Here is a 13,112-nt window from a genome sequence, read left to right on the forward strand (position 1 = left end):
TAGATGTGGACGAGAGCCGCATTTTTATTGATATCAGTTGTTAGGTTTATCAGATAAGGAAAATTGGCATTCGAGTTAGTGTGTTGCTAGGATTGATTGTAAAAATATAGTTAAATAACTGTAGGACATGTATTCTGTCGTTTTGGTAACGGTTTCTTTTCGGCAGAAAGTGGGGAACGGAGTGACCTAACACTAGGTTCCCGGGTTGTGTGCGGGATACAGCGTGAAGCTGATTTGATTTTTCTTTATTGTAGAGTAGCTAATTCAATCGTTAATAGGTGGAATGAGTGTATTAAATAAATATGTCACAAATATTTGTTTGGTGTTAATACTTACAATCGTGTATTTCTTTATTATCTTTTATTATTAATCGATTCCGTACTTGTATGGTTGCTCATACAGTAATGTTGATAATAACTTGAAAGTGGAACTAGTATATTTTGTTATGACTCTCCTCGTATAGTCCACATTCTATGTAGCTTCACTTCTATATTATTTGAAGTCTCTATAAAATTTTATCGTAGTATTTAGTTGGATACCTTCGTGGCGCAAAGTGCAAGGGTTTGACTGTAATGTGACGGTTGTGGTTCGACTCCCACTCGAGGTAATAAATTTATATTTTTTAATATTTTCATTTCTTAGCTCTGGCAATAAGTTTCATCAAGATCATTTCAGTAGTTATTGTTGAGGTGACATGTATAACGGATTATAATTTGCGTATAGCTTTCAGAACTTTGAATCTTGTCAAAGTTTCCGTTTCAGTTGACAGGTATTTAACATAGAACTGGTTTTTTTTTTCAAATTATCTTTAGTTTTCACATATACATAACATATTATTAATACGTTAAGATAATACGATGCCACTGTTTTATAATATATAGGCCTTTCATCGAATATTCAGTATTATCGACTATTCCTTAGTTTACCTGCAGCGTGCATGGTTCATTAAACCTATTATCACGTAATCTAGATTGTTATCACTGCTGATATAAGGATAGTGGTATCACATTCCATAACAACGGTGAAGATATTTTACAATATGAATATTTGCAATGGATTTATTAAGTAGTTTTGTTTGTATTGTTACTACTGCGACCTACACGCGGCTTCGCCCGCTTAAATTTATTCCTATATTAAAGCCAAATTATACAAGATCCTTACATAAACTGCGGTCTATGTGCTATGTTGATGTTTAATCTAAAACTGTTCAGTAGTTTTTGCGTTAAAGTGGAACAAATGTCCATCCTCACAAACTTTCGTATTTGTAATATAAGTAGAATAACATAAAAATAGGCGTAGAAGTGTTGTACCTAGTGGCTCCTGTGATGGCCCAAAAGGAATCTATTAGTACGATTTTATGCATTAGATATTATGATATGATGGACTGAATTGGATGAATAAAAGTAAAACTATATTAGACTTCAAAGAAGATTAGTAAAGTTTCAATTCGTTTTACATATAGATCGATATAATATTTAATTACATTTAACATATAGTAAAACAATATATATTAATAAATATATATTGAAAGTATAGCTATAAGTGTATATAATTAAATAATCAATAGCAATGATCACTTTCTATTCGCAAGAATATTGATTGCCAATAGGTAGGTACTTTTGCTAAGTGACCTCGCTGAAGGCACACGTATAAGGTTAACAAGGAAGTCTGAGATAAGCATAATTAACTATTGTACGGAACCTCGCGATAAATTTGTGTTAGACTCGACAGTCACAAAGCACCGTTCTAAGGAGATAATTTTCTTTGAAAGCTTATTTACTTAAATGTTATTAAAAATATTATATGTGGTTCTTTGTCCTATGGAATGTGGTTGTTTGAGTCATAGTTAAGAATTAAAGAACTATGAGAAAAATGTAATTCAAATCTATATCTATATAATATATAAAAGGACATGTTCTCACTGACTGAGGTAAGACACACGCACAGCCGTAACCGCTTATGGTAAATACGTGAAATTTGGATAGATATTTATTTTAGTAATGTGGACACCCACTAAGAAGGGATTTTGAAAAATTTTTACCCTAAAAGGGTCAAGTAGAGGTTGAAAGTTTGTATGGAAAAATCTTAAATCGGCACCAATTTTTGTAATCATATTGAACACGGGTTTCATGGTTTATTAGATTCACCCCTAAGGGTGCAAATAAGCGAGCGAAGCTGTGTGTTTCGCTAGTATAATAATATATTGTATGTCAAGTAAAAAAGTTTTTTTAGAGATATATTGCAGCGACGACAATTCGCTTATTCGCCTTTAATTATAATAAGATAAAATGCAAAACAATATAAGTAAAATCCTTATTCAGAATATTCTAAGGAGTCTCTTAATGGAACTGCGGTGTTTATATAACGTAAGTTTTGGCCGCACTGAGTTAGAACTATCCAACTACACGCTTAAACTATTTTGAGGGTCGGCCCGATACAATTTAACTTACTAAACTCTGACTGTAATAAATATCCATTAGAGTTGGAATTATATTTTTTTATTTATATAAAAAAATATATTTTTTTAATTGTGTAAGGAAAGATTTGTAATATTTTCGTTCTTCACTTCGCCTTATTTGTTTAGTATCAAATTCTATAGCTGCTGTTTTCCTAACAAGACATATATGTAACATTCCCCAATTGCGCATCATTAAAATCTATTATTTTTTATAAATTACCTTATAAAGTCTTTGATATGTTTATACGATTTTCTGTCCATTCAAATAAACTGCAATAGACAAAATACAGCAATTACTAAAAAATATATTTGGAATATATTTTTATATAGATAGTAAGTAATTTTACACAATTGTCTCGCTTTAAGCGTGACTCACGTAATTGATACAAAAATAATAAGGTGGTCGAAATGTGGAACGCACGTGTCCGTATGTATGTCGGCCGCTTCAGCTTAATAAATAATTGTAATTGATTTATTTTTTATTATTTTACTAGCTTTATATTAATTTGGTATTGGTAATTTATTGGCACATTGTTATATAAAATTTATAGCACATTATTAAAGATTATTACTTTAAACTTCACTATCGTTTTTCGTTATCAGAGTAGGCGGAGAAAACATGCGACCATAGTGTCAAGACACTTCGGATTCTGGAGGAATTGCGAGTTGATTAGCGGAATTCAACGCCGCGATTTGCCTTGTTTGAGAGATGAAAATGTTATAAAAATGACATGTAAAAAATTCACAACAGCCTTCAGCTTAAAAATGGAAAAATTTAACATGGCTCTTGTGTTTTTAATTTCTGTGTAATCTATTATGATAGTGTTCAGTTCTTTGAGATATTATGTCGTCAACGTCCATACCACGTTGAACACACCGGTTCTCGTCCGATCACCGAAGTTAAGCAACGTCGGGCGCGGTCAGTACTTGGATGGGTGACCGCCTGGGAACACCGCGTGCCGTTGGCTCTTTTTTGTCATTATTTTATTGACGTTTCTTTTCAAAATATCTTTATTTATCTTTCATTAGTTGTTAAATAATAAAAGGATATTAAATTTGATGGATATATATTAATATTTTTATACTTACCCGAGTGGTAATCAAATCCAGAACCTGCCGCGTTTACCGGGACCGTGGCATTTGTCACTCCGTTCTTTCTGACTACTTCGCTAGAATATAATATGTGAATATAAAATAAATATATTATTCAAGTAAATTTTAGCTTTATTTCCAATAATAATAGAACGGTAATACACAAAGCATAAAATATGTAGTGCAGTTTGAAGAAAAGTATAAGTAATTACCAACAAAAATAATAATAATCCATACAAGTTAAATACCGAACTATTATTTTATAAGAACAGTTAAAAATAACTCCTATTACTATAACTCCAAGATTTTCTTAATGTGTTCTTATAAGTATCGACTTTAGTCACGCAATTCTGAAATTATGATACAACTTTTGTTTATAGATTGGAAAAAGTTATGCCTCATATTAGATTAGTGTAAGTATCTTGATATACAATACCAATATTAATTTAATATCATAATTATTAATTACTGATCTATCATTATCGTATTTTAATGTATATTTATGGTTTATTTATATGTTTCTTTCGGATTAGTATTCAAATTCAGTGGAAAGTGGGGAACGGACTGTCTTAACATTAGGTTATCTCTGCCTATTCTACTTTATGCGGGATACATCGTGAATTTGATTTTATTTATTATAATATAAAATATAGTGCTTAGAAGCTGCTACCTATGTCATATAATAGAAGATATATCACGAGTTTGGCTTAAATATTTGCACAAAAAGAGCGAAAGTTTGGAGAACCTAAGAGCTTTATCTGAATAAGCTAAGGGAATTGAAACTGTCTGTATGTAGTGTTAGAGCAAATAGTAATATATTAGATAGTTGTTTATATAAAGTTAGATTAGTTTGTTTTTTATATAGTTTTTTTTTATTACCTAAGATTAATCATTATTTATAAATATTTTCATTTCTTTGCTCTACAGCAGCAGAAAAATTAGGTTCGGCGTAAAGTAAGCTACAGATTGTCTTAACATTAAGTTTCCTGTGTCTATCCTACTTTATGCGGGATACAGCGTGAAAGTGATTTAATTCGATTTAGTTAACTTACCTTCATACATTTAAATAAATATCTATAAGAAATAAGCATTATTAATGTTGCAATGTGCACATAGATATAAACCCCATAACGGCAGTTCCTCGCCTCGCAAATATTTAAGCTATGCGATTATGCATGTAGTATGGTTTTCATTTTGTATGCATATTCAAACCAAAATCATTTATGAGACGCACAGTGGTATCTGCAAGAGGTATTTATATTACTACGAAGAATTCTATGTATTTTACAATAATTGAACTGAGTTATTGTAAAGATACTGTAAATATATGGCATATATCTAAGCTAAAATATATTGCCCTTACAGCCATTTTATATTTAGTAGGTGAAAATATCCAAATCAACTCATAAGGTTTCTATTTGATGAAATTATATTTGTTATGGCATCTATACTAAGGCCTGTATTTATAAACCGCTCTCAAGATCGATCTCAGACTTGAGAGAGGTTTGTTAATACTAGCCTTAATATCGTTAATTTAAAGAATAATACTTAAAATACACAATTGTGAAAAAATAAATAAGAAAAGCTTTAAAGATTTAACAATTCAGTAGCGTCTGCCAAGTTCAAAGTTTACCTCCTCCCCCCTATTTGTATTTCACTAAATTGAATTATTCGAAGTTGCCGTTGTTTTCCAAGGTCCACGTTGTATAAACAGTTAGTAGTTCAGATTCAGGCGGCGGCAGCTGACAGGACATGGCGCAAGTGGCGCCCACGCGGTATGATCGGTCCGTGCTGATGAAATAATTGACACTTTGTTGGTGTTAAATTGTTATTATTTGTTATATTTTATTCTATAGGATATATTTATTTTTTATTTGTATGAGATATGAGGAAAAATCGCAAATGTCATATTAGAAAAAATACTATAGATTTTCAACCAAATTGATTTAATTAATACTGATCATCTTAAATGCATTATTTTATACAAATTAAAGCGATGACACTTTTAGTGTATAAGGGAAACTAATACTGAAGCTTTTCTTAGATTTTTTAAACTTATTTATAGTATTAGATCATTTTATAAAATATTCATAAATAACAACATTTTCCATATATCCAAATATATTTGAAAATATTCATATATGAAAATATTATATGTAACAACCACTGCGAGCAGGACAGTCGTTACAGTTTTACGACTACTTTTATTAACTTGACCAAATGGCTCTTACTCTTAAATTCTAATCAGGATTGATCAACGAGTTGTGCAACATACTATCGACCCCTTTTCTCTACTACACAAATGTATAGAAATGGAACATACTCGTATATGTAATCAGCATTAAAAAGATTTTTAGTTGCGATACTTCAATTGAGTATCTTAGGTTAAAGGCAAAAAGCCCCCCTTTTTGCCTCTAATCTGTAAATGTACTTGCATAAAGTCGCCTCTAACGCCAAAAAACAATAAAAAGAACATGTAAAAAAATGTAAAACACATTTAATTTTGCCGGTATCCTGGACTTTCTGGCGACGCCAGGTCCGTACTATAAAAGTACAAGAGATTAGTCAAAATTAATGTTCCATGATTTTATTTACTAATTATTTATTTTGATTGATACATACAAGGAAAGTAAAAGCGTGTAGAAAATGATCTAAAGCTGGTCTACGTTAAAAATGATTAAAAACCGTTTGAATTCAAGTTTAATATTCTTGGATAAAAAATGAAATTGGTTTCGACTAACGGTTCTTTAAAGTTTAGGAATTTTATAGTTTAATAAACGTACTATTATTTTTTGTCACTAAAGCGAACGCTACAATTTGTACAGATTTAAATTAAAAATCGTTGGTAAAATTAAAACTTTAATTAAACCCTTTTAAAAAATAACCATTTCCATTTGACATAAAACAAACTCTATATTGAAATAAAAAAATTGTTGAAATGGTAAAAATACTATGTAAATAAAAAAATTACACCGAAATAAAAAAAATGAAATATCATTTAAGTATTATATTTTACATTCATATTAAATTCGTATTAAACCTTATATTACGTACTCTGTGAGCACAGCGACCTATTATATCCACATTACATCACGACTCCTCAAGCCCCGACATACAATATAAAATGAATAATGAACCAATGTAAGAATTGAGCTAGCAATTTATCTTTAATTCTAAAATTCAAGTGGATCTGTAAGGAAAATTGTAAATATTTCAACACATCTAAAGAAGCTTATAATGAAATTAAAATTAATGACAGAATAATTAGGTATAGATGTCTTATAAAATTCATAAACGTTTTCGAAAATGATTTTAAGTTTAAATTTAAAATTGTTTTAACTATCATTAAACGGCAATAAATATTATTTGTCTTATATATAAAACACACATAGAAAATGAATAAAATATAAAATGGTAGAGAAATCGTGAATAACATTTTGAGAAGTAATTCTAATAAATAATGACAAAAATATATGTATATCTATTTTGTCACACAGTAGGTACTCTCGCAGCAGGACTCTAACAATGAATATATTAAAAACTTCACTTCACGAATAATTTGTACTTCAGTAGGATAGCATGCAAACTTCAATTTAAAATCATATACGATTCATGCAATTTATAAATAGCACAAAAATAAACATAATATGTGTTTTTTTGGTAATAAAAAGTGATTTGAAAGCAAAAATTACATTAAAAAATGAAATAATTGTAAAAATGTATAAAAAAATTATCAATGCATAAAAGAGGTCCCACTTAACACTAAGTCTCAACACTAGGTTCCCTCTGCCTACCCTGCTGCGTGCGGGATACAGCGTGATGCTGATAAATAAAAACAATAATAAAAAAGGTTCTTGATAGTGTACACGTTTTAATTTTTTATACACATATAGTTATGTTTATATGTCGGTCTGTCTTTAAATTTTTAAAAGAATTGCAATAAAATGTGGAATAAGACTGCAATTATTGTATGTAAACTCACTCGTTCAGTTTAAATACTCTCTCATTAGCGGGCACTTGTCATCTCGAGCTCGTAATGCTCGCCCGTCAATTAGTCTCTACCACGTGTTAAGACGTGAAGTTAATATTCTGTGAGTAGTTTGCGTTTCAGTTACGATATCATAAAAATATATCTCGACCACAGCAGGGTAGGCAGAGGGAACCTAGTGTAAAGATACTCCGTTCCCCAATTCCCACCGAGTCCTGGAAGCATTGCCTGTTGAGTGGCAGAACTCAACCCCGCGGTTGAGTTACATTATCGTCGTAAATGAAAAAAAAATACATAAAATTTCGTTTTATAAGAACTGCTTTGTAAAATATATAGGTAGCACATATGAAAGAAAATAATACTTTCATAATATATCTACAATAGAGAATCGTTGGCGCTAAAATAAAAACAAAACGATATAATCAGTGTCATATGTTGAAGTCAGTGTCAAATATCAATGTAAATATAAATAAACATAGTTAGTTACTTTTGCGCAATATTATGGTAAAATTAATATTTATTTTAATACCAGAATCAGGCACCCGAAAACGTGGAAAAAAGTACTTGTTAAGTCAGGTGTTCTCAGACGTCCAAGTTCTGCCAATTATAAACAAGAAATTTGCGGAGGTTTTTACATACTTACTTCGCCTCTTGGGCTTACTCGGAAGTGCAACAAACTTTGTCGCGTAAACCTATATTTATACACTAAAATAAGTTCAGAGAATTCGTAGTGCTAACAGGATTCGGCGGAAAATGGGGAACGGAGTGTCTTAACACTAGTTACTCTTTGCCAAGCCTTGCACCATCCTTAACAAATCAATGAAAATCTAAACATTTTATGCCAATGTAACGGCGACGGGTGATTGTGCCCAATCAAAACCAATTCGGTGAGAAACTGGGTCGTGAATCGTGATTTATCTCCGAGGCTCTCTAAGTGCGGCCTTGAAATTAATTGAAAAAGAAGTTGTTATGGCGTTGATAAGCTTGGAGCTGAGAGCTGATGAAGTGTCAGATAGCGTTAGATAAATGTGAAAGTATTAATTTTTATATAATAATGTTGAAGGAGTTGGATTGGAGGATATGGTGCTTACACCAGAAACTAGAGTAGAAATTTACACTATAAAATATATATTTCACATATGTCACCCTATTATATTAATTTTTAATTTCAAAATAAAGGATATAATAAAAGAATTAAATGAGATAACGGATGTTAATCTTTTGCGGCAACTTTTATTGTAGTATCGTTCATTTTATTTATATAATAGTTTTGTAGATTTATAGAGTGCGTTCTTTAAGTACATATTGCAAATTTACTATATTATAGAGATCTTGTAAAGTAAAAGAAATTTATATTAATTCTTCATAATATTATTACAAAATCATATAAAAAATAATACAGATATAACTAGCTATAAGACGTCGAAGCCATACGTTCTTCCACAAATATTTGTTTCAATTAGGCTCTCCAAAGATGTTTCCTTTCCCCTCCTTCTTTCAAATAAATGCTGATCGCTCTATCAACAGTGACATCCATTACGGGTATATTGTATGTATTTTTTTTCTTATACTTGTAATTTATTTCTGTCAATACTTTAATATATAACATATATTTAGCACAGTTATAAATTAATTTGGATTTAAAAAAAAACTTTGACATTATGAATTTTTAAGGTAACTAAGAATGAATGATAAATCTTATGCACTAAATATTACAGAAATGCTGGAGTGAATAATTTAATTAATCTATGTGTATTTTACGCAGGGGCACTGACCGTAAAACTGACTAGTTCTGGGTTCGATCCCCACTCGAGTAGATGAAATATTTATTTAAATTTATATTTCCATTTGCTTCGCTCTGGTGTCGAGGCAAAACGCGGCGGTGAGTTCTGCCACTTAACACGCAATGCCCCCAGAATTCCGCAGAAAGTGGGGAACGGTGTGTCTTAACCCCAGGTTCCCTCTGTCTACCCTGCTAAGTGCGGGATACAGCGTGAAGCTGATTTATTTTTATATAAAAAATATAAATATTTTATAAGACAATTTTACAATAGATTTAATCTTAAAATTTTCTCTAACGAATACCAACAATAGTCGCAATGACGGAAAGAAGAATTAATATTTCACTCGGCTTCCATACTTTCTTCAGCCATTATTATTTTTTCCGTCTGCAAGTTCCTCTTGACCCGTGACCAGCCTACGACGGCTTTAATTAAAGTCTTTAATGACTTAGGGACGATTTTTCTTAAACGACGGCGTTTTAACCGGTTAACTGGATTACGGAATGTCTGGGAAGTTTGGTGGGATGACGTTTCTTTATCTTAATTGGGTCCTTGTGTTTAAAAATGTTATATTTTTTTTCTTTTAGGTATCATATGGCAACAGTAGAAATATGATATAAGTAAAAGCTCTGACAAGTTTTTAATTTAATTTAAAAAAGTACTATTTAATATTCCATCATAAAGTTTTATTTAATGAGTTAATTCATTTCTGTTATTAATTTATATTAATCTACTATAATTATAAGTAATAAAGCGAAGATTCTCTGTGGGATAGATTTGTATGTACTCGATATTCTACATATTTAGGTTTGCCTCTAGAATTCGACAGAAAATGGGGAACGTAGTGTCTTAACACTAAGTTCTCTCTGCCTTGATTTATTTATTTTATATATTTAGGTTTAGTATCCACATGCAAATCTTAGGTATCTCGGCCTACTTCTCTTGTATCCTTAGATTTTTCCATTTAGCTTAAAAAATATACCTAGAGAATATAAATATCAAAATTGCTTATTTGTACTAAAAGTGCTCTTTAAATTCAAGCGTTATATTTAGACGTTCACATTTAGCTGTGCTCCTATTCTCAGCAGACGCCTACCTATACTTGCCTTAGTTATACGTTCCGCCAGCTTGCTCTACACACCGTCCAGGCGCTTATAGAATAAAATGGATTCTTTTTAAATGTTATTGTTAACATTTTACTATTTATTTCATTTATTTTAAGACATTTTTTTATAATTATTCTATTTTTATATTTGCAGGTACTTAATGCAGGTGTTGCTTATATTAAAGGTATTGTATTAATTAAATAGATAATAATAAATAATAATAGATAATATAATAGATAGATATATTTAATAGATTTAAGTTTTACACAGTAGTTATATGGTAATTTTTTTCATAAGTCTGCTATTATACTTTGAAGTTTTGTATTTGCTCTTTATTGTATTTTAAACGTTAAATTGATACGCTAAACACGTATCTGTTAAGCGCGAACATGTCTAGAGAAGAAAAACTGAAACACTATGTAGGAAGTCATGCTATTTTACGTTTGTGACCAAGACAGACTTTTTTTTTCAAATAGTTAAATTTAAACATGTTAAAATTGTTTGTGTATTAATCGTAAAATATAAAAATTAGACATCTAATTAAAGACGTCAAGAATTACTTCCTTACTTAAAATCTAATGGTTTTTTTTTATTTTAAACTAAAAATACATTTTGAAATTAACAGAGAAAAGATTGTAATTGATAGAGATATCCCCTTTCATTTGCTAGACGGGAGAGTCTAGTACTAACTTAATCCGTTTTCTATCTACTGTTCGTTCAGACACATTGCATGCTGAGTGGCCAAGTACGACGGCAGTATGGGTTTACTTCATATATAGGTTTTTATATATTTTTTAAACATAATTATTTTTATTAATACTGCAAGTAGGTAGAAGAGAATTTAACTTACCCGCGGTTCCTTTTAATGAGTATCTTATATTCTATTATGTTGTAATTATACTATTCAAGATAACAAAGACCTAGTCGTGATTCAGGGGTATGCAACTGTAAAAGCGACATGTTGTGAGTTCGATTTTCATTCCCCGCTCTGGCAACGAGGCTACGCGCAGCGTTGAGCCCTTCAACATGCAATGCCACCAGAATTTGGTGGAAAGTGGGGAACGGAACTGTCTTAATGGAAACGAAGTAACTTAATAATACGTTTCTAGGTTCCATCTGCCAACCATAAAGATAAAAAAATAAGCAAGATTGTATGTGGTTACTAGAAATGCTTATATAATTGATATACAAAAAAAAATTGTGAAATTTAATTTAATATCTTTTGTTTGGCTTAATTCAATTTTTAATGGGAACCACCAGAACAATGACACTAGCGCATAACTAATTGTCGCTTTCTTTAGACGTACTTACACTTTGTATCCTTTCTTCTTCTTTAGAAAACTAGGCGAATACCTATTAATAAGTAATTAGAGCCTTTCATCTAATATTTTCATTTTCTCCACTCAACAAGCATAGCCTTCGAGGAGTGTCTTAGCACTACGTTCCCAGTTCCTTTACCCTGCTTTGTGAGAGATCCAGCGTGAAACTAAAAAAAACTTAATATTTAAGGCACTAATTCTAGTCTGAATTAAATAAATCTTTCAATGTTGCTATCTAATTCATCTGCAGTTAAATTCTTATTACTAGGATTAATCTTATAATTTGAATGGTAAAATCAATGAAGTCCATTATCTACAGCAAAGAGGGATGGAGGGATGGGTACCTGCTTACAAATAATTTACACTCCCTCTGTTTAATTGCAATCGTTAATCTATGAGGAAATTAAATTATAAAGGGCTGTTAATTTTGACAGATTTCCTATGTTTATTATATGTAAGAAAGAGCGATACAATTTTGATAATAATTGCTTTCTATTTCTATGTGTATTGTTAGTATTAGCTTAACACGACTTTTCTAATATAATTATTATGGGCGGCGTTTAAAAAAATAAATGAGCTTCACGCTGTATCCCGCACACAGCATTGTCGGCAGAGGGAACCTAGTGTCAAGACACTCCCCATTTTCCGCCGAATTCTGGAGGCATTGTTGAATGGCGCAACTAAATTCCTCGACACCGAGTGGGAATCGAATCTTGTGCCCCTGCGACGAAACGCCCTTACTAATATTTGTTTAGTAATAATTTATTTAAGCCTTTTCAAAAACTTACCTTGTATGTACGTTTGAAGTTTATTTGAATCAAAACAAACCCTTTGACCGGAACAAATTCTTGACCGTGTAAATGAGTCCGGATCAGAGTTGGACCCTTACGCTTAAAAGTAAATAAGTCTACCGAGCTTTGTTCGACTAAAAACGTTAAATAGTCTAACCAAAAGGTAGCTTTAGAATTCCTTGTACAGTAGAAATGTGATTACATTATAAATTATAGTTTTTTTTTTTCATATGTGTAAAGATATCTTACTTTTACGTTGTCTAAAATTTTTTTATGCTTTTCTCTTTTCGTAGGAGAACTATTTTCAGAGCAGGTCTATGTTCATTCTAAAATTCAAAAGAGCTTGCAAAGTTGTATTGGAATAAAAAATATTTTTCATATACGCTACAAGTATGTGCGTAATATAAACGAAAGGATTAATTATTAAGGATCGAAAGTCTTAGAAACTAACATATCTATGTAAATTATATTAATTATGAAGTTAAGGGGTGTTAAAGAGGAAGTTAAGGGATGGGATCAAGAAACATAAAAATATTAATATTTATATAATTTGAGGCCTCTACAAAATTTTAAAATA

At 30.8% G+C, this 13,112-nt stretch overlaps 1 protein-coding gene and 1 non-coding gene across 3 annotated transcripts in view; both read left to right on the forward strand.

Moving 5' to 3' along the window:
- Positions 1-13,112, forward strand: part of spri (Src homology 2 domain-containing protein sprint) — a 178,987-nt gene that overhangs the window by 60,453 nt on the left and 105,422 nt on the right. The gene's annotated exons all lie outside the window — the stretch shown is intronic.
- Positions 3,308-3,426, forward strand: LOC146530950 (5S ribosomal RNA). The gene has a single exon (XR_014878878.1). It is a non-coding gene; the product is annotated as a 5S ribosomal RNA (ribosomal RNA).

Source organism: Heliconius melpomene, chromosome 16 (genome assembly GCF_056956725.1).
Source record: "Heliconius melpomene rosina isolate 202511_hmr_F chromosome 16, ASM5695672v1, whole genome shotgun sequence".
Lineage (NCBI taxonomy): Eukaryota > Metazoa > Arthropoda > Insecta > Lepidoptera > Nymphalidae > Heliconius > Heliconius melpomene.